Source organism: Sus scrofa, chromosome X (genome assembly GCF_054392235.1).
Source record: "Sus scrofa isolate SSC_HxYL_T2T_F1_AM1 chromosome X, Sscrofa_HxYL_maternal_Yorkshire_Landrace_v2.0, whole genome shotgun sequence".
Taxonomy (NCBI): Eukaryota; Metazoa; Chordata; class Mammalia; order Artiodactyla; family Suidae; genus Sus; species Sus scrofa.
This window is the reverse complement of record NC_139401.1, coordinates 69,561,249-69,584,539: the sequence shown is the minus strand read 5'-3', so window position 1 is coordinate 69,584,539 and position 23,291 is coordinate 69,561,249. Positions and strand designations below refer to the sequence as shown.

The following is a 23,291-nucleotide window of genomic DNA, read 5'->3' as shown; positions in this document are numbered from 1 at the left end:
AATCCTTATATAGTATGCTGTGAAATTTGGATTTCATTTTGAGTGTTTTAAAAAGGGGATGCTTTTGATGGTCACTCTGACAGTAGTATGGAGTAAGTTATGGAAAATTTTCAAATTTGGATAGGGAGATCAGTTAGATGATAAATGATCATCTTAGCCAGAATAAGTGGGAATGAAGAAGGAATAACCTTTTAAATAAGGGGTTATACAAAACATGGATATAGAAGTTCCCATTGTGGCGTCAGCAGTAATGATCCTGACTAGTATCCATGATAATGTGGGTTCGATCCTTGGTCTTGGTCAGCAGGTTAAGGATCGGGCGTTGCTGTGAGCTGTGGTGTAGGTGGCAGATGCAGCTTGGATTCCAAGTTACTGTGACTGTGCGGAGGCTGGCAGCTGCAGCTCCGATTCAACCCCTAGCCTGGGAACTTCCATATGCCGCAGGTGCGGCCCTAAAAAGAAAAAAAAGAAAAGCAAAACACTGACATAATTAGAACATGGGAAAATTAACGATTTCAGACTTTGGCAAGTGTGCATCCCCCTAACCCCGCCCTTGGCCTTCATGAAAAATCCTCTCATGTTCTTTAGTTGGGTATTGTTATTGGTTCCTTCTAGACCAGGGCTTGGCTGCACAGTTTCGTAAGTTTCTTGGGGACGGGGGTTGGGGGCAGGCATATATGAATTGTTGACACTCAGGAAGACATCCGAACAGCCACAAACTTCTCATCGATTACTAAGTTCCTGGTCCTTCTCATCAGTGGCAGAACTATTCTCACACCCTCACTGTCACATATCTCCCACAATATTTTTTAACAAAAGTGGAAACTTGTATCTAAAACCCACTCAGGGAAGAGATTGCCTTAGTTGTTATTGTCTCTATTGCTTTATTTTGCTTAAAGATTTTTAAATGCTTATGGTTTAATCACTTGGTAAAAAAATACATTCAGTAAGTAAAAATCTAAACATATTAAGTGTTTATTTTCTCTTTTCTCAATAAAAACACAGTATTCTTTGGGAAACTCCCCTTAAGGCTCAGAGTAGTGACCTTGGGGATTCAGAGAATGGCTTTCTGTAAGTAGAGTGATAAATAGGAGATTATATTTAAGTAGACCTTGTGTATTTTCAGTGGATATTATGTAACTAGCTAGTCTGGAGGACAGTAGGGGAAAGAAGGGTTGAGAGGAGAAACCCTGAGCAGGACAGCAAAGCAGTACAATGACAGTTTGGGCGTTGAGACTAGGTATCTTGGACTCAAATCTAGTCTCACACTTAACAATGTGGTTTTGAGAATGGTTTTCCACCTCTCTAGTACTTTATTTTTTTTTTATGTACAACAGAATTAATATCTTTTTGCAGTGATGAGGGGGGTGAGAATGTAAAAATTTAATGGGATTATTTGTGTAAATTGCTTGGAATTTACTAAGTGCTATATGAACTGTAGTTGCTGCTGATAATGATGTTGATCTTGACAAGGATTAAAAGATATTTAACTAGAGATACTTATATTTTATATCATCAGTGAGGATGTTTGGGTTTGCAAAAGAAAGAAAAACTAATCTGACCTTAAGGTTTTCAATGCCATGATGGTGTGAAGTCATTTCTCTGCCGCTTTTTTTGTTTGCTCTGCCAAATAGGTTGGCTAATCAGATGGCTTTTGTTCATGCCCTGATCACTAATTTATTGCCTTTGCTCTTATTTCCAAATAGAAAGCTTTTGAAAAGTTGTGTAATACCTGAACTGAATTGAAATTATTCTTAAAAATGTAGAAAAATGTTTTGGAATTGGTCAAAACTGAATTTGAAACCTGACTCAACTACTTACTAGCTGTGTGATCTAAGGCATGTTACTTAACCTCATTGAACCTCAGTTTCTTCTCTAATACAATAATTAATTTTCAGGGTTTTCATAAGGATATTGTAAAGTGTATGTCATATGCACACTATAAATTACAGCTATCATTGTTAGTTCTTGGGACGTCCACCGCGTGACAGAAACAGCAGCATGCCCTTGTGGCTGGGAGGACTTCATGGATCCAACAGCAACCTGAAGAAATCCTACTCGGATGGATATAATACAACCTGCTAAGTGTCCTAGCACTTATCAGGTTGTATTATCATTGTCCGTGTCTATGGCTCTCGTCTACCAGACTAAATTCGTTACGGGCAAGGACAGTGCATTATTCATCTTTGTATTCGCAGTGCCTAAATCCGGTGCACATTGTAGGCCTCATTAAATGTTTGTTGAATGAAAAAATGAATCATCAACAGACATTAATTGGGCGCCTGCTCTGTGATCTCCATGGGCTCGGCTTGTCCCCTCCAGTTGCCTACAACATCCAAGCTGTCTTCAGTATGCTTTCTCCTGAAGCTTACTCCTATCTTCTTTTGCCAAGGACTTTTCTGTGCAGTGCAAAGATAGCAGATATACTTCATCTGAAGTACCATCTCCAATCAATTAATAGTACCTGTCTTGATGATGTTTTATGAAAAGGATTCTGAAGCCAGGTCTCAGATCAGTGTGAAAGAGGATTATAACTAGTGATGTTTGCTGAGAGTGGGAGAAGGGGAGTAGCAGCACAAGTGCCACATATGCGTCATATTTAATATTGTGTTTTCTGTGAAATACTCTGTTTCTGTGCCTGTATTTTAGTCTTGGCTACTTGTAGATGTTGCATTGCTGCTGCCGCTGCTGCTGTTACTACAACTACAATTGCTGCCAGTTGCTCCTTGCGTAGGACCAGAGTGATCATTCATCAGAAACCTCATCCTCACAGTCTGGGGTTTGTTCCTGTGGCTGGTATTCACAGTTTTCCCCTTCCAACTTTACCTCAGCTATCCCCTTACCTACATTAACAGGTAGGCTTCCAGTTTATGTTCACCACCCAACAGGCTCATATTTCCTTTTTCTTATTTAGTGTGATTAATCATTAGTGCTTCATGAGAAGCCTTCTTTCTGTTAGAAAATGTGACAACTAGAATACAAGTTAAACCATTCCATTCAGGGCCCTACAGTGAGTCATGTAAGCTCCCTTTTAAAATGAGAGAAAGTTGAGCATGCTTGCAGACTATAAGGCATGTCTTTGTACGTGTGGAAGAGAAATGATAACCTATTGCTCTTAGAATACGGGTGGAGGCCTATCCTTAGATGAAAGGAGTTACCTCTTCACTGAGGTATAGTGATGATAAGAATAGGAGTTGGGAAGAGTACCTGATAAAGGTGTTGCAGATTTGTAATTGTAGAGGTGGATGGTGGATAGGCAGCTGACCAGGGATCAGACTGTGGACAAAAGAGTCTAAGGAATATCCAGGCCAAAAGGCTGGAGCGGAGCACTTAACGGCATATGGAAGTGGGCAGCTAGTTTGAAAGTTGATTAGAGAGGAAAATATAAAGTGGTCTTGGGCCACTGTCACAATTAACATTCGGTTGCCTGGAACTGACCTCGATTGAGGGATGGACAGCTAGGAAGAGAGGTGTTACACAGAAATGGAATTGAGGATCCAGAGTGTATATGGAAGGAAGTTAGTTCAGAAGTGAGTTCAAAGTCTGTACAGAAAAAGAGGCCTTAGTGTGTTCAAGATGGATGTTGAGTAGTTAGAAAACTGGAATGATAGGACCAGTATCAGAAAGTGAACTTTGGAATGTTAAAATTTAAAAACTAGAGCAATCAAGATACTTGTGATACTAGGATGTCAGATGGTCATTTACCTGGATATTAAAGTGACCTGGGATTATAGTAAAAGCTGGGCTAGGAATGAGACTGTGAGCTAGATAAAATAGGCTTTAGTAACTGAGTAACTATCTGGAGATTGGCACATGACAACTCTGCAGATGCAAGAGAAGAGAGGATGTAGTGGGATAGTAGTACAAGTCTCAAAGAGTGGTGAGGATTATTAGAAGATACAGAAACTGTGCTTCGCACATTATACTGAAGTTTTGGCTGGCAGAATGCACAACTAAAATGATCCTCTCCTATATCAAGTGCTTGTTCTATTTGCTGTGTGCCATCTGTTTATCCCTTTGGGGTCACATTTTTTGTGCGAAAATGAGCCACAATCCCAGGCAAGGATAGCTAGGCTGCTGACCCTCAGCACTGGTAGAATCCTCTAGCCATCTACTAACTCTGGAAGAGCAACAGGCTGGTCGTCTGGAAGTATCATAAAGAGATTTCTTTAGGATTGAAATTTTTCCTTGACTTTGATGTAACTTCATTATGTGATATAAGCTTTTGTTGGCTCTGTTTCATAATGTGCTTTGGCTTCTGAGTCTCTAAGTTGAGAAGTGAACTAATACTGCCCTTTGGGAAAAACAGGCACAGTACTTTAAAAATACACACTGATTAATCGGAACAAGACACGGTCATATTATCTAAATGAGTTTTCAAGATAAAGAGTAGGCAAAAGAAAGTGCACATCAATGGGTGAATAACAAAACCACTTTGTAAAAGCCATTTAGAGTCAGGATACTTCCAGTTTGGTTGCCATATTATAGGTGTTCCCTGTGCTTTTGGGAAGGAAGGCTGGATTGATGCAAAGAGATGGCTGTTAGGACTCGGAAGTTTAGGAAGAGAGTCTCTGTAAACCCTCTGATATTGCTTGCAGCCATTTTTGTTTTGCAGTAGTCTTTAAATGAGTCAATATTCCTAAAAAGCTATAGAGCCTATAGACCAGGCTCTCAGATAGCCCATTCCCTCTTGTGGGGCTGCTCTATATTTGTTCCTTAGGAGTTGCTGGTAGAAGACTTCATGAAGGAGAGAAGAAAAGGAAAAAATCAGAGGATGACTACAGCCTCCTTCATCTCAGCTTTGCAAAGCATTACTCAACAGAGGGATCACTCTCTTGAATACTCTCCAGACCACAGGTTGCTCTTTTGAATTGCATGCTTAGCCCTCTCAGCAACTTTCTCTTTTTAGAAGTTGTATTGTATGTGTATATATGAACTATCACTTCCCATAAAGAGTACCCCATGTAGTCAGAAATTGCTGGATCCCCAGTGCTGGAATATAGGCCACCAGAGATGAGTTTGAGTTTCAACAACATAAGATCCCAACTTTATGGAAGGAAGGCAGTTAATTGACTTGAAAATAACCTCTTTCCCTTGCATTCAAATTCTTTTTCCTTCAGTTCCATCACTGATTAAAGCAAACAAAAGCCATGACTTTCTCCTTCCACTGGCATTTCTCTGGTCCCTGTATGCCACTGTGTGTCACTTTTTCATTAGCACTTCCTTTTCCATCTCTTAAGACTCAGGGAGGCATGAATGGGTTGAATTGTCGTTAACTACCTCTGCAGTTGGGGAATACTCATGTTAATCAGCCTGATGCCAACTCCTACCTTATCTCCTGACAGTCGCTGGAGCAGCTGTAGCCACGGCCAACAACCAGGCCCCAGCCCCAGGATTTATTCCTAATATCTCAGCTGATTATGAAATGCCAGTAGGAGGACTTGTATCCCTTTCTAACCTGGTCATCAGAGATTAGGATTTGTCTTAGGAATATGGTATATAAGGACACAAATCTTATGGTTAAATAGTAAACAGTGTCAGGAGTCCTGGTTACTCTTTGTCTCTTGGAGATGGGCAAGAGAGGGCACGAGGGAAGTGAAAAGTTAGTACCTTTCAAATACATTCCCATGATTCCTCAAGACAGCCCAGTCACACCTTCTGGTGCCTTGTCCTATGTCTAGCCTCTTCTTTTTTCAGAATCCTTCTAGTGTACTCCTTGCTCTCTCTAGCCACTTTTCATTTCCTGCACCGCCCCCCATGGGTTTCAGCAGGTGTGTTTTCTTTTTCTTTCCTCCAGGCCATCAGTCTATTACAGGCTCTAACTGGGAGGAGCCTTATTGTGAATGAAGCTTCGGTGGGTGCTAGGAGTAACACCGTGTTTCTCTGGATATGAGAAGAATGGAGGGCAGAGAGCAAGGGAAGGAAGCTATGAAATATTGGAGTAACAAATGCTTGACGTTTTAGTGGGTATTGGACCTAGAAGCCTATATGATTGAAGGAAGCAAACCTGAGAGGTCTGATGTTTGTGAGTGAAGATAGGCGTGAACTCCTTATTGCAATTAAAAATGGAGTGAGGGGGAGGAGAAAAATGACAGAAATCATAAGATCCATTACTTCAGTGAAGGAAGCACTGAGACTTGCTTCATAAACCTGTAATTTTTAAAGGTAGATTGAAGATAAGTTGTTGTGCTGCACTATTTCTATTCCTACCCGTGAGAGTTACTGCCAGCCACTCTTCTCAGGTAGATCTGCCTTTATGGAAATTTCTGTTGACCCACGTAAAGAAACAACCCAGAAAAACATTTGCAACATTGAAGAACTCTGGTTCAGTGACAGGGTGTTAAAGGAGTTGAGGATAGAGGAAATAGCTCAAGTAGTACCAAATAGCTCAGGTTGGCTTTTTTTTTTCTTTTTAATAGGATGATTGGGCCAGAGACAGTGGGCAGAATGACTTCAGGCAACCCCAAACGCCAGATATGGCATAAGGAAACAGTTTAAGGAAAAGGTCAATCCTTGGACCTAGTATTTGTGATGCAATATCTTAAATTAAAAGGAAGAGCTGCTTTGGAGAAGGGTTTTAAAAGATTGTATTTCATAGAAAGAAGAAAGATTTAGAGGAGAAACTTCCAATTATATAAGATGGGCATTATAACTTTTAAAGACATCTGTTGCCTACATGGGTCATAGAGATTGATACCAGTATCAGCCTGTGGCTGACTAGGCCAGTTTAAGTGGTTTCCTGTTTGAAGAGAGATGCTGCCATTCTCTCACTTTGGCAGGTATTCACCTGCAATGAGTCCAGTACCTGGAGGAGCAAGAAAAAAACAAGCATCCAGGGGGACAATAGTATAGCCTTCTGAGTTAAGATAGCAACTGAAAAGATCATGGGATTGGCTGCACTGGGCTGGGCTTGTTTGTTTTTTCAAAATAAAAAAGTTTTCTTTTTGATGACAAAAGTAAGAGATGATCATTGTTTAAAAATAAAGTGAAAAGTATAAAAGTAAAGAGTAATGTGCTTCCTTTTACTCTAAAAAAAGTGTATATAACACAGTTTAAAAATAAAATTGACATTGTATTTTCTGACTTTTCTCATTTAAAAATAAGCATTCTTCCATGTCATTAACATTATTTAAAAATACAATATTGTGTCATATTTCATATGGATCTAACAAAATTTATTTAGATCATCTCATGATGCAGATATTTTGGATGTTACCAATTTTGCTTATAAAATTCTGATGAACATATTGTATATTCACCTTTATATGCATCTCTATTTCTTTAGAATTAATTCCTAGAATTGGAATTACTGAGTTTGAATTATGAGAGCATTATTAGGGCACTGAAAGGTACTGTTAAATTATACTGAATATAGTCACACAAATTACATTCCCATCAGTGGTGCATGAATGTGCTATTTCTCCACACATTCATCAAAACATGCTCTTTCCTTTAATAAATCTCTGATCATTTGATAGGTAAATTTCCATTTGTTTTAGAGATTGTTTCTAATTTACATACACTAAAATTCACTCTTACAGTGTATAGTTCTATAGTTTGACAAGTATAGAGTCATGTGTTCTTCCATTCTAGTACCATACAGAACTGTTTCATCTCTAGTAATTTCTCTTGATTGCACTTTTTGTTGTAAATCCCTTTCCCCATCTTCAGTCCCTGGAAACCACTTGTTTGTCATCTATCCCTATGGTTTTTGCCTTTTACAGAAAGTCATATGGATGGAATCATGCAATATGTAGACCTTTTTGATCTGGCTTCTTTCACTTAGTAAAATGAATTTAAGTATCATCTACATTGTTTTTAGGTAAATTAATATTCATTCCTTTTTATTTTTGTACTTCATTGTATGGCTATACCAGTTTGTTTATCCATTCATTAATGGATAGACATGTGAGATGTTTCCATTTTTAGGCCATTATAAATAAAGTTGCTATAAACTCTCAGATGCCAGTTTTGTGTGAATGTAAATGTTCAGTTCAATAGGGCAAATGCCTAAGAGTGAAAATGAAGGCTAAAACTTCTCCAAAGTTTCTATATCATTTTGCATTCCCACCATAAGTATTGAGTTCTGGTTGTTCCACTTCTTCCACATCTTAACCAGCACTTGGCATTACTGTATTTTTTTAATTTTAGTCATTGAATATGTAGTGGTATATCATTGTGGTTTTAATTTGCAATGCGCTAATGGTATATGAGTTTGAGCATCTTTTCATACACTTATTTGTCATCTGAATGTCTTATTTTGTGAAGCTTCTGTTTGAATATTCCCCCCCCCCCTTTTAGCGGGTGATTCTTTTTTTTCTTACTGTTTAGATCTCCCCCCATGTATATACACACACACACACACACACATTAGATCCTGGACCAGGGATCAAGCCCAAGCATAGCAGTGACAACATTGAATCCCAAGTGCTATGCCACCAGGGAGTTCCTTGATTTCTATATATATAGTCTTTTTAGGGCTGCACCTACAGCATCTGGAGGTTCCCAGGCTAGAGACTGAATTGAAGCTGTAGCTGCTGGCCTACACCACAGCCACAGCAACACCAGATCTGAGCTGTGTCTGTGACCTACACCGCGGATCACGGTAATGCCAGATCCTTAACTCACTGAGCAAGGCCAGGCATCAAACCTGTGTCCTCATGGATACTAGTCATTCTTTTCTGCTGAGCCATGACAGGAACTACTTTATCATATATATTGTTTGGAGTGGATTCTCCAAGCCTGTGCTTGTCTTTCTAGTAGCAGTGCCTTTTTCAGAGCAAAATGTTTAATTTTATGAAGTCCACTTTGTCAAATATGTGCCAGTATAAATTGGGATGGGTATAAATGAAATTAAAATGTTCTAAGTCACTTACATTATCCAGGTGGTGTTTAATGATAACATATTTATTGTGGAAGTCAGACTCTAAGGATAAATTTAGAAGCTCTGGCCTAATCCTTATACTTTGTAATATCACTTTTGATGTGGGCAGGATCTGTGTCTTGCTTCTAACCAATAAACTATGGCAAAGATGATGGGATGTCATTGTCATGAAAATATTGCATAATATTACATTTCCACATAAAAATAGTCTCAAAAATATACAGTGCATTAATTTATAGAAGTCCATAGAAAAACTCTAAAATCACCAAACAAGAGAATTCAACATCTCTTTTGAAGTACTGAGAAATCACATAGACGAAATCAATAGCATACAGATTTAAACAATACAACTTAGAAGCCTCACCAAATGCAAATAGAAATACAGACACTTCGCTTTAAAAATTTTCAGAAAACAATTCATTTGAAGCACACTTGCAACCATTACGAGTTGACTCTCCATTAAAAATTATTTACTAATTTAAGAATTGGTATAGCATCCATGTTGTCTTAAAACACTGTAACTAAGTTATATATTAGTAACGAAGGTAAATAAAACATCTACATATATTTTGTAACTTAAAACACATTTCTAAGTGGGAGGGATCGGAAGCTTGGGCTTATCAGACACAACTTAGATTTACAAGGAGATCCTGCTGAATAGCATTGAGAACTTTGTCTAGATACTCATGTTGCAACAGAACAAAGGGTGGGGGAAAAATGTATACATGTAAGGATAACTTGATCCCCTTGCTGTACAGTGGGAAAATTAAAAAAAAAAACATATTTATAAATACATGGATCAAAGAGATCATGAGGGAAATCTTAAAATCTTAAAGTTTAAACATAATGAAAATACTATGTATAAAAACCTATGAGACAATTAAAACATGCTTTCAGGGAAGTTTATAGCCTTAACTACTCATATTTGATGTGAAAATCAGCTAGTTCTCCAACCTAAAAACATAGTACGAACAATGGGGAGGGGGCAAATAGAAGGGAGAAATTATTAAGGGTGAAAGCATAAATTCATAAAATAGAGAACAAGGTCAATAAAAGTAAGATGCCTTGTTTTCATGAAGCTAATAAAATAGACATTTGACAGATTCACCAAGATGAAAAGGTACAAGGAAATATGAAAAAACAAAAAGGTAATATGAAGAAAAGATTAAAAAGAATAAGGAACAAGTATTGACAAATGCCAATAGGGCTGAAAATTGAGAGGAAATTGATGCATTCCTAGAAAAATGTAACAACAAAACTGACTCAAAACAGGAAAGCTTGTATAATCCCATTAAATTTTGAGTAATTAAAATCTTCCAAGAGACCCCAACCATATGCTTTCTACTACAATCTCTTCCAATAAAAATACATGGATAATGTATTACATGAACATTAATCAAAAGAAAGTTGGAATGGCTATATTAATGTAAAACAGACTTCGGAAGAAGAAACATTTGCAGGATTAGAGTTCCCATCGTGGCTCAGTGGTTAACGAATCTGAATAGGAACTATGAGGTTGTGGGTTCGATCCCTGCCCTTGCTCAATGGCCAAGGATCCGGCGTTGCCGTGAGCTGTGGTGTGGGTCACAGATGCGGCTCAGATCCCGTGTTGCTGTGGCTCTGGCGTAGGCCGGTGGCTACAGCTCCGATTCGACCCCTAGCCTGGGAACCTCCATATGCTGCAGGTGTGGCCCTAGAAAAGGCAAAAAAAATTAGTAAATAAAATCCCACCAAAAATATTAAACACCTAGGAATAAACCTGACCATGGACATGAAAGATTATATGCTGAGGACCATAAAACATTAATGAAATCAAAGAAGATTCAAGGAAATGGAAAATATCCCATGCTCCTGGATTGGAAGAATTAATATTGTTAAAATAGCCATACTTTCCAAAGCAACCTACAGATTTAATGTGATCCCTATCAAATTACTGATGACATTTTTCATAGAACTAGAACAATTAATCCAAAAATGTATATGGAACCATAAAAGACCCAGACTTGGCAAAGCAATCCTGAAGGAAAAACAAATCAAACAACCCCCCCAAAAAAAACAGGAGGCATAACTCTCCCAGACCTCAGACATTATTACAAAGCTGTTTACATGCAACTGTCCAGTTTTCCCAGCACAACTTGCTGAAGAGACTGTTTTTTGTTTTTTGTTTTTCCTACTTTATATTCTTGCTTCCTTTGTTGATTGACTGTAGGCGTTTGGGTTTATTTCTGGCCTCCCTACCCTGTTCCATTGGTTTGTATGTCTATTTTTGTTCCAGTACCACATCACACATACTGGTCAGAATGGCCATCATTAATAAGTCTGCAAAGAACCATGTGCAAAAAAGGGAAACCTCCTACACTGTTGGTGGGAATGTAAATTGGTGCAACCACTATGGAAAACAGTATGGAGGTTCCTCAGAAAACTATAGAACTACCATATATGATGCAGTGATCCCACTCCTGGGCATATGTCTGGACAAAACTACAATTCAAAAAGACACATGCACCCATATGTTCATAGCAGCACTATTCATAATATCCAAGACATGGAAATAACCTAAATGTCGAAAAACAGATGAGTGAATTAAGAAGAATCCAATGGATTGTATACAGTGAAATACAACCCAGCTATAAAAAAGAATAAAGCCATTTGCAGCAACATGGATACAATTAGAGACTCTCATACTAAGTGAAGTCAGAAAAAGACATCATATGACATCACTTATATGTGGAATCTAAAATATGGCACAAATGAACCTATCTACAAAACAGAAACAGACTCATGGACATAGAGAACAGATTTGTGCTTGCCAAGGGGGAGGGGGGAGAGAATGGGATGGACGAGGAGTTTGGGGTTAGTAGATGCAAACTATGACATTTAGAATGGATAAGCAATGAGATCCTACTCTGCAGTACACGGAACCAAATCCAGTCTCTAGGGATAGACCATGATGGAAAATAAGAAAGGGAATGTATATATAATGTAGAGTGGGTCACTTTGCTGTATAGCAGAAATTGGCGCGACATCATAAATCAACTACACTTTAAAAAAAGAAAAAAAAAAAAAAGAGTTCCCGTCGTGGCTCAGTGGTTAACAAATCCAACTAGGAACCATGAGGTTGCGGGTTCCATCCCTGGCCTTGCTCAGTGTGCTAAGGATCTGGTGTTGCCATGATCTGGTGTGGTATAGGTCACAGACGCAGCTTGGATCTGGCATTTCTGTGGCTCTGGTGTAGGCTGGTGGCTACAGCTCCAATTAGACCCCTAGCCTGGGAACCTCCATATGCCATGGGTGTGGCCCTAAAAAAAGACAAAAAAAATTAAAAATTAAAAAAAAGAATATTCTCTAACACCATATACAAAAGTAAACTCAAGATATTTTATTTTACTTTATTTTGTCTTTTTTTTTTTTTTTTTTTTTTGCTATTTCTTGGGCCGCTCCCGTGGCATATGGAGGTTCCCAGGCTAGAGGTCCAATCGGAGCTGTAGCCACTGGCCTACGCCAGAGCCACAGCAACGGGGGATCCAAGCTGCATCTGCAACCTACACTACAGCTCACGGCAATGCCAGATCCTTAACCCACTGAGCAAGGGCAGGGACTGAACCCGCAACCTCATGGTTCCTAATCGGATTCGTTAACCACTGCGCCACGACGGGAACTCCAACTCAAGATATTTTAAAGACCTAACTGCAACACGAGAAACCATGAAACTCCTAGGGGAAAACACAGGCAGAACATTTGGACTTAAATCATAGCAAGGCAAGGGAAGCAAAAACAAAATTAAACAAACGGGACTACATTAAACTACACAACTTAGAATAGATTTACAAGGAGATCCTGCTGAATAGCATTGAGAACTATGTCTAGATACTCATGTTGCAACAGAACAAAGGGTGGGGGAAAAAAGTGTAGTTGCAATGTATACATGTAAGGATAACCTGACCCCCTTGCTGTACAGGGGGAAAAAAAAAAAAAAAAAAAAACCAAACTAAAGTTTCTGCACAATAAAGGAAACCATCAACAAAATGAAAAGGCAACTTACTAAATATAGAGAGAAGATATTTATAAACCATATATTTAATAAGGAGTTAATGTCCAAAATATATAAATAATCCATACACCTCAATAAAAGACAAAACAATTTAATTTTATAAACAGGCATGGGTGGTACTGGAACAAAAATACAAATATGACCAGTGGAATAGAATAGAAGGCCCAGAAATAAACCCATGCACCTGTGGTCAACTAATCTACCACAAAGGAGGCAATAATATATCAATGGAGAAAAGACAGTCTTTTAAATAAATGGTACTGGTAAAACTGGACAGCTATATGTAGGAGAATGGAATTAGAACATTCTTTCACACCATGCACAAAAATAAACTCAAAATGTATTCAAGACCTAAATGTAAGGCTGGATGCTATAAAACTCTTAGGGGAAAATATAGGCAATACACTGTTTGACATAAATTGCAGCAATATGTTTTTGAATCCACCTCCCAGAGTAATGAAAATAAAAACAAACATAAACAAATGAGACCAAATCAAATTTATTTCTTTTTTTTTTTTTATTTTCCCACTGTACAGCAAGGGGGTCAGGTTATCCTTACATGTATACATTGCAATTACAGTTTTTCCCCCACCCTTTCTTCTGTTGCAACATGAGTATCTAGACAAAGTTCTCAATGCTATTCAGCAGGATCTCCTTGTAAATCTATTCTAAGTTGTGTCTGATAAGCCCAAGCTCCCAATCCCTCCCACTCCCTCCCCCTCCCATCAGGCAGCCACAAGTCTCTTCTCCAAGTCCATGATTTTCTTTTCTGAGGAGATGTTCATTTGTGCTGGATATTAGATTCCAGTTATAAGTGATATCATATGGTATTTGTCTTTGTCTTTCTGGCTCATTTCACTCAGGATGAGATTCTCTAGTTCCATCCATGTTGCTGCAAATGGCATGATGTCATTCTTTTTTATGGCTGAGGAGTATTCCATTGTGTATATATACCATATCTTCTGAATCCCATCCTCTGTTGATGAACATTAGGGTTGTTTCCATGTCTTGGCTATTGTGAATAGTGCTGCAATGAACATGTGGGTGCACGTGTCTCTTTTAAGTAGAGTTTTGTCCAGATAGATGCCCAAGAGTGGGATTGCGGGGTCATATGGAAGTTCCATGTATAGATTTCTAAGGTATCTCCAAACTGTTCTCCATAGTGGCTGTACCAGTTTACATTCCCACCAGCAGTGCAGGAGGGTTCCCTTTTCTCCTCAGCCCTTCCAGCACTTGTTATTTGTGGATTTATTAATGATGGCCATTCTGACTGGTGTGAGGTGGTATCTCATGGTAGTTTTGATTTGCATTTCTCTTATGATCAGCGATGTTGAGCATTTTTTCATGTGTTTGTTGGCCATCTGTATATCTTCTTTGGAGAAATGTCTATTCAGGTCTTTTGCCCATTTTTCCATTGATTGATTGGTTTTTTTGCTATTGGGTTGTATAAGTTGTTTATATATTCTAGAGATTAAGCCCTTGTCCGTTGCATCATTTGAAACTATTTTCTCCCATTCTGTAAGTTGTCTTTTTGTTTTCTTTTGGGTTTCCTTTGCTATGCAAAAGCTTTTCAGTTTGATGAGGTCCCATGGGTTTATTTTTGCTGTTATTTCTATTGCTTTGGGAGACTGACCTGAGAAAATATTCATGATGTTGATGTCAGAGAGTGTTTTGCCTATGTTTTCTTCTAGGAGTTGGATGGTGTCCTGTCGTATATTTAAGTCTTTCAGCCATTTGGAGTTTATTTTTGTGCATGGTGTGAGGGTGTGTTCTAGTTTCATTGCTTTGCATGCAGCTGTCCAGGTTTCCCAGCAATGCTTGCTGAATAGACTTTCTTTTTCCCATTTGATGTTCTTGCCTCCCTTGTCAAAGATTAATTGACCATAGATGTCAGGGTTTATTTCCGGATTCTCTATTCTGTTCCATTGGTCTGTCTGTCTGTTTTGGTACCAGTACCACACTGTTTTGATGACTGTGGCTTTGTAGTATTTCTTGAAGTCTGGGAGAGTGATGCCTCCTGCTTGGTTTTTGTTTCTCAGGATTGCTTTGGCAATTCTGGGTCTTTTGTGGTTCCATCTAAATGTTTGGATTGTTTGTTCTAGTTCTGTGAAAAATGTCATGGGTCATTTGATAGGGATTGCATTGAATCTGTAGATTGCTTTGGGTAGTATGGCCATTTTTACAATATTGATTTTCCCAATCCAGGAACATGGAATATCTTTCCATTTCTTTACATCTTCTTTGATTTCTTTGATTAAAGTTTTATAGTTCTCGGCATATAGGTCCGTTACCTCCTTGGTCAGGTGTATTCCGAGGTATTTGATTTTGTGAGGTGCAATGTTAAAAGGTATCGTATTTTTGTATTCTTTCCTAATATTTCATTGCTGGTATACAGAAATGCCACCGACTTCTGAATGTTAATCTTATATCCTGCTACTTTGCTGAATTTATTAATCAGTTCAAGGAGTTTTTGGGTTGAGTCCTTAGGGTTTTCTAGGTATAGTATCATGTCATCTGCATACAGTGACAGTTTGATCTCTTCTCTTCCTATATGGATGCCTTTGATTTCTTTTGTTTGTCTAATTGCTTTGGCCAGGACTACCAAAACTATGTTGAAGAGCAGTGGTGAGAGTGGGCATCCCTGTCTTGTTCCAGATTTGAGTGAGAAGGCTTTCAGTTTTTCCCCATTGAGGATTATATTTGCTGTGGGTTTCTCATAAATGGCTTTGATTATATTCAGGAATGTTCCCTCTATACCCACTTGGGTGAGGGTCTTGATCATGAATGGATGTTGGACTTTGTCAAATGCTTTTTCTGCGTCTATTGAGATGATCATATGATTTTTGACTTTTTTTTTTTGTTAATGTGGTGTATGATGCTGATTGATTTGCGTATGTTGAACCATCCTTGTGAACCTGGGATGAACCCAACCTGTTCATGGTGTATAATTTTTTGGGTATGTTGTTGGATTCGGTTGGCTAAGATTTTGTTGATAATTTTTGCATCTATATTCATCAATGATATTGGCCGATAGTTTTCTTTTTTGGTGGTATCTCTGTCTGGTTTTGGAATGAGGGTGATGGTGGCCTCATAGAATGTCTTTGGGAGTATTCCTTCTTCTTCAACCTTTTGAAAGAGTTTCAGGAGGATGGGCACCATTTCCTCTTTATATGTTTGATAAAATTCACCTATGAAGCCATCTGGTCCTGGACTTTTATTTGTAGGGAGTGATTTTATGACCTCTTCAATTTCGTTTCTAGTGATCGGTCTGTTCAGTTGGTCTGTTTCTACTTGATTCAGTTTTGGCAGGCTGGAAGATTCTAGAAAATTGTCCATTTCTTCCACATTGTCAAACTTGTTGCCGTATAGTTGTTCATAGTATTCTCTTATGGTTTTTTGTATTTCTGCTGTATCCGTTGTGATTTCTCCTTTTTCATTTCTAATTTTGGTTATTTGGGTTCTTTCTCTCCTCTTTTTAGTGAGTCTGGCCAGGGGGATGTCAATTTTGTTCACCTTTTCAAAGAACCACCTCTGGGTTTTATTAATTTTCTCTATTGTTTTTTTGAGTCTCTATTTTATTGATTTCTTCTTTGATCTTTATAATTTCCTTCCTTCTGCTGACTTTAGGACTTTCTTGTTCTTCTTTTGCTAATTCGTTTAGGTGGAGGGTTAAGTTGTCCATTTGGGATCTTTGTTCTTTTTTGAGAAAGGCCTGTATTGCTATAAATTTCCCTCTGAGCACTGTTTTCGCAGCATCCCATAGATTTTGAGAGGTTGTGTCTTCATTATCATTTGTTTCAAGGTAGTTTTTAATTTCCTTCTTGATTTCCTCATTGACCCATTGGTTTTTTAGTAGCATGTTGTTTAGTCTCCATGTAGTAGGTTTTTTCTCTTTCCTTTTCCCATGGTTGATTTCTAATTTCATGGCATTGTGGTCAGAGAAGATACTTGAGATAATTTCTATGCTCCTAAATTTACTGAGGTTAGCTTTGTGTCCAAATATGGGGTCGATTCTTGAGAATGTTCCATGAGCATTTGAGAAGAATGTGTATTCTGCTTTTTTTGGATGTAGTGTCTTGAAGATATCAATTAAGTCTAACTTTTCTATTGTTTCCTTTAGGATCTCTGTTGCTTTATTGGTTTTCTGTCTAGAGGATCTGTCCATTGATGTGAGGGGGGTATTAAGGTCTCCTACTATGATTGTATTCTCATCATATCTCCCTTTATGTCTGTTAATATTTGTTCTATGTTTCTGGGTGCTCCTGTATTTGGGGCATATATGTTGACGATAGTAACATCCTCTCCTTGCATGGATCCCTTAATCATTAAATAGTGTCCTTCTTTGTCTTTCTTTATGTCTTTTGTTTTAAAGTCTATTTTGTCTGATATGAGCGTTGCGACTCCTGCTTTTCTGTCATGTCTATTGGCGTGAAATATTTTTCCCCAGCCTTTCACTTTCAATCTATATGTATCTTTTGTCCTAAGGTGAGTTTCTTGTAGGCAGCATATTGAAGGTTTTTGCCTTTTTATCCACTCAGCCACTGTGTGTCTTTTGATTGGGGCATTCAGTCCATTGACATTTAAGGTGATAATTGATAGATGATTATTTATTGCCATTTGAACCTCAGGTTCCAGTTGATTCTTTGGTTCTCCATTCTTCCTTTTTTTTTTTTTTTTTTTTTTTTTTTTTTTTTTTTTTTTTTGGTTGGATGGTCTCCTGTTATTATCTGCTTGAGTGTATTTTTTTTTCATTTTTTGCAAATGCAATATTTGGTTTTGGCTTGTGGTTGCCCTGTTTTTTAAGTATGCTAACCCCTTCCCATAATTGTGTGCTTTCGCCTGATGGTCCTATAAGTTCAAACACTTCATTACTATATTAAAATTAAGAAGAGAAACATACAAACAAACAAACAAAAAGGGTTATTTCCTTCCTAACATCCCTTGCCCACATTTTATGGTTTTGATGACTCTTTTTTATTTTTTTCTTTTTAATTTTATTTTGTTTGAAGCATGTTCATGATTAAATATGTATGCTGGCTTATTTGAGTGACTGCTCTCTGATTGTGGTTTCCTCAGTCCTAGTTCTTCCTCTTCTTCTTCTTTTTTTTTTCCTTTTCTTTTTTCTTCCCTTTCCTTCCTTTCTTTTTGGTTTAGAGAAGCCCTTTCAATATTTCCTTTAATCTTGGTTTTGTGTTGCTGTATTCTTTAAGTTTTTGTTTGTTGGGAAAAATTTTTATTTCCCCTTCTATTTTAAATGATATTCTTGCTGGATAGAGTATTCTAGGTTGCATATTTTTTCCTTTTAGCACTTTAAATATCTCTTGCCATTCCCTCCTGGCCTGTAGTGTTTCTGTAGAGAAATCAGCTGATATTCTTATGGGGGTTCCCTTGCAGGTAACATTCTGCTTTTCTCTTGCTGCCTTTAGGATCCTCTCTTTATCACTAACTTTTGCCATTTTTATTATAATGTGTCTTGGTATGGGTCTGTTTGGGTTCAGTTTGTTTGGGGCCCTCTGTGCTTCTTGTATCTTGAACCCAGTATCCTTTAGATTTGGGAAGTTTCCGTCGATAATTTCTTCAAATATATTTTCCATTCCCTTATCTTTTTCTACTCCTTCTGGAATTCCTATTATGCGTAGATTGGCCCGCTTTATATTATCCCATAGGTCTCATATTGCTTTCCAGTTTTTTGATTCGGTTTTCTGTCTGTTGACCGGATTGAGTGATTTCCATTATTCTATCTTCCATATCACTGATTCGTTCTTCTGCATTATTCATTCTGGTTTTTACTGCCCCTAGTTCAGTTTGCATCTCTGCAAATGAATGTTCTAGTTTTTCTTGGCTCCTCCTTATATTTTCTAGTTCCTTTCTGAGGGTATCTGCATTACTGTTCCTATCTTCTCTTCATTCCTTCAGTATTTTCACTATTTCTCTTTTGAACTCCAGGTCTGTCAGACTGCAGAGATCTGTTTCATTGTTGACTGTTTTAGGTGAGTTCTCCTGTTGGTTTGACTGGGGGTGGTTTCTCAGCTTCTTCATCTTGCTTGTTGTTTTCTTTCTCCTGAGGGAGTTGTACTCTCCGTGATCGGGCAGTGTTTGCCTTGTCACTGCCTTGGAATATTTCCCGAGGGCTGGCGTTGTTGGGCAATCCTTTTTGAGGCAGTGTGGCTTTTCTGGAGTGTTGATGGGATTAACAGTGTTTCCTTGAAGCAAAGGAGGACTTCCTGAGGGCAGACAGTACTGGGAGGTCCACACCACGATGGTAGTCGATTTCACTTGGTCATGCAGAGCTTGCTCTGGTGTTTTTAGGCTGTGGGGTTCTTGCAGGGGGTTGGCGGTGTTGGACAGCTGTTCCTCAGGAGTGCAGCACCCCCTGGGGGCTGGATCAGCTATCTGGGTCACTGAGAACCTAAGAGGCTCTTTCCTAGGGCAGCCCAACTCAGAAGGATGGCCTGTGAATGTAGGCGGATCTTTTCACAGTCTGGCCAAGCTTGTTGCAGCTTTTCTGGGCTGCAGGGGGTCCTCCAGGGGGCTGGTGGTGCTGAGCAGCTATTCCGTGGGAGTGGGGCCTCCCCTGGGGGCTTGGGTGGGTAGCAGGGCCGTTGGAAACCCAAGAGGGTCCTCCCCAGGGCAGCCTGACTCAGAAAAACCGTCCGAGAATTAGGCAGATCTATTCATGGCCTGGCTAGGCTTGTTCTAGCTTTTCTTGGCTGCAGGCCTTTTCTCGGGGGCTGGTGGTGTTTGGTGCTGCTCTGTGGAAGTGTAACCCCTCCAAAGGGCAAGCAGGCCTGTGCAGGGACAGCCCCTGTGGTGGTAGGCTTCAGGCAATTGTTGAGGCCAGTCCTCCTGGATGGCAGGCAGCCCCAGGTTCGGCCAGAGCATAGGGGGTGGTGGGGGTGGGGGAGGGGATGCACTGGGAAGCACAGCTTTCAGCTAGCTAGCGGGCCTGTAAGCTTGCTGTGGCGTTGGGGGTATTCTATGGGGACCCACCCCTTCTTCTCTCCCCTCCCCAAACGGGCGCAGACCAGGCTCTTCTCCCAGGTTCCCTCTGATGCGGCTTTCCACTTCCCCACCCCTAGAGTAATGTTCCCTTCCTCTGCGATAGCTTTGTTTTCTAGTCTCCCAGGCAGTCTCTGCCCCATGAAATGGTTTCTAGACCTCCCAAGCTGTTTCAGCTCTGCCCCGCCCCCCCAGCCCATTCTCGCGGACTAACCTCTGGAGCCGAGGTCTCGGTGCCCAGCCCCCACCCAGGCGTCCCCCAGTCCTTTCTCAGGGACTAACCTTCGGAGGCGAGGTCTCGGTGCCCAGCCCCCACCCAGGTGTCCCCCGGCCCTTTTCCGGGGACTAACCTCTGGAGCTGAGGATTCGGTGCCCAGCCCCCACCCAGGCGTCTCAATTTTTGGTGACTGTGCCTGTAGTTCAGATGGTCCGTTGGGTTCTTGATTGGCTTTTCCGTACTCCAACTTACTGCTACACTCTTCTCTGCATCTGGAGATTCCTCCAGTTCGTTTGATCTTTCCCCCGGTAGGTGACTTTCCAGGGTGCGGGATCCCTTTCTCCTCCGCAGTTCCCTTTCGGGAGCGCCCATCCCGCTCGGATTCACCTTCTCTCACTCTCCTCTTTTCTCCCGTTCTGCCCAGTAATGTCACGAACTTCTTGCCATTATTGGAGTTTAGGTTCCTCTGCCAGCGACTGGTTGCTGTTCTGTGCGAGTCATTTATTCTGTAGATGTGCTTTTTTGGTTGTGTTTGTGGGAGAGGGCGAGTGTGTCCCCCTACTCCTCCGCCATCTTGTCCTCTCTCCCAAAATCAAATTTAAAAGCTTTTGCACAGCAAAGGAAACCATAACAAATAAACAAAGCAAAAGTAACTCTCAGACTGGAAGAAAATATTGTAAACAAAGTGACAAGAGATTAATCTCCAAAATACACAAACATCTCATACAGCTCTCTTTTTCTCATCTCACTATAAATGTCAGAGATCTAAATAGACATTTCTCCAAAGATGTATCAATGGCTAGCAGGTACATGGAAAAATGCTCAATATCACTAATTATTAGAGAAACGCAAATCAAAACTACAATGGGGTAACATCACACCAGTCAGAATGGCCAGCAATCAAAAAATCTACCAAAAAAATGCTGGAGAGGGTGTAGAGAAAAGTGAACACACCTATACTGCTGGTGGGAATGTAGGTTGGTGCAACCACTACGGAGAACAGTATGGAGGTACCTTAAAAAACTAAATATAGAACTATCCTATGATCTATAAATCCCACTCCTGTGCATATTCCTAGAGCAAACCACAATTCGAAAGGATACATGCACTCTGATGTTCATTGCAGCACTATTTACAATAGCCAAGACATGGAAGCAGTCTAAATGTCCATCAACAGAGGAGTGGATAAAGAAGATGTGGTATATATATGCAATGGAGTAATACTTGACCACAAAAAAATAAGAAAATAATGCTGTTTGCAGCAACATGAACGGACAGAAATTACCATAATAAGTGGAATTACATCAGAGAAAGACAAATATATGAGGTCACTAATATGTAGAATCTAAATGCTATATGATATCACTTATATCTGGAATCTAATATATGGCACAAATGAACCTTCCCACAGAAAAGAAAATCATGGACTTGGAGAATAGACTTGTGGTTTCCAAGGGGGAGGAAGTGGGATAGATTGGGAGCTTGGGGTTAATAGATGCAGACTATTGCCTTTGGAATGGATTAGCAATGAGATCCTGCTTTGTAGCACTGGGAACTATGTATGGCCACTTATGATGTAGCATTATAATGTGATAAAAAAGAATGTATACATTTATGTATAACTGGGTCACCATGCTGTACAGTAGAAAGAAAATGTATTGGGGAAATAAAAATAAATTAAAAAAATAGAAACAGACTCAAAGATTTTGAAACCAAACTTATGGTTAGCAAAGAGGAAATGATGAGAGGAAGAATGTATTGGTATATACACACTACTGTATACAAAATCAATCAGTAGCAAGGACCTATTAGCTCAGAGAAATCTATTCATTACTCTGTGATGGCCTATATGGGTTAGAATATTAAAATAATGGACATATATGTATAAATGTGGCTGATTCACTTTGCTATACATATGAAGCCAACAACATTGTAAGTCACCTATACTCTGATAAAATTTATTTTAGAAAAAGTTTAAAATTAGGCAGAGATGGAGTTCCTACTGTGGCTCAGTGGGTTGACAACAAGACCATGTCTGTGTCAGGATGCAGGTTCAATCCCTGGATTTGCTCAGTGGGTTGAAGATCTGTCATTGCTGCAGGCTGTGGCATGGGTCACAGATGTGGCTCAAATCCAGTACTGCTGTGGCTGTGGTGTGGGCATCAGCTGCAGCTCCAATTTGAACCCTGGCTCAGGAACTTCCATATGCCACAGGTGCAGCCATAAAAAAAAAAAAAAAAAGCAGAAAATCTGAATATATAGTAGGTATGTGAATACACACACACATAAACACAATGGATCATTATTCAACCATAAAAAGAATGAAATCTTGCCATATTCTACATGGCTGGACCCTGTAGGCATCATGCTAAATGAGATAAGTTAGAGAAAGACAAATACATATGATTTCACTTATATGTGGAATCTAAAAAATATAACAAATTGAACAAACAAACAAAACTCATAGGTACAGAGAACAGATTGGTTGTTGCCAGAAGGGAGTGGTTTGGAGAGTGGGCAAAATGGGTGAAGGAGGTCAAGAAGTACAAACTTCAGGAGTTCCCATCATGGCTCAGTGGTTAATGAATCCGACTAGGAACCATGAGGTTGCGGGTTTGATCCCTGGCCTTGCTCAGTGAGTTAAGGATCCGGTGTTGCCGTGAGCTGTGGTGTAGTTGCAGATGTGGCTTGGATCCCATATTGCTGTGGCTCTGGTGTAGGCCAGTGGCTACAGCTCTGATTAGACGCCTAGCCTGGGAACCTCCATATGCTGTGGGTACAGCCCTAGAAAAGACGAAAAGACAAAAAAAAAACCAAAAAAAAAAAAGAAGTACAAACTTCAGGTTATAAAATAAGTAAAGGCATTGGGATGTAATGTATAGTATGGTGACAATGGTCAATAATAATTGTATTGCATATTTTGTAACTCTGTATGTTAACAGAGGGAATCTAGACTTACTGTGGTGATCATTTCACAGTATATACAAATATCAAATCATTATTTTGTGCACCTGAAACTGTTATTTGTCAATTATACCTCAATAAAAAAAGAATACATTTAGTTAGAAAGTTAATAAGAAAATGTTAACAACACTAGAATCAACTTGTCTTAACTGACATTTGTAGAACACTATAGCCAA

At 39.3% G+C, this 23,291-nt stretch overlaps 2 long non-coding RNA genes and 2 other non-coding genes across 4 annotated transcripts in view; all 4 read left to right on the top strand.

Moving 5' to 3' along the window:
- Positions 1-23,291, top strand: part of LOC110257856 (uncharacterized) — an 80,248-nt gene that overhangs the window by 2,960 nt on the left and 53,997 nt on the right. The gene's annotated exons all lie outside the window — the stretch shown is intronic.
- Positions 1,366-7,005, top strand: LOC146394656 (uncharacterized). Its single transcript, XR_014835645.1, has 3 exons — positions 1,366-2,855; positions 4,721-4,857; positions 6,420-7,005. It is a non-coding gene; the product is annotated as an uncharacterized LOC146394656 (long non-coding RNA).
- MIR374B (microRNA mir-374b) lies at positions 2,059-2,138 on the top strand. The gene has a single exon (NR_038552.1). It is a non-coding gene; the product is annotated as a microRNA mir-374b (primary transcript).
- On the top strand, positions 2,215-2,292 carry MIR421 (microRNA mir-421). Its single transcript, NR_038589.1, has one exon. It is a non-coding gene; the product is annotated as a microRNA mir-421 (primary transcript).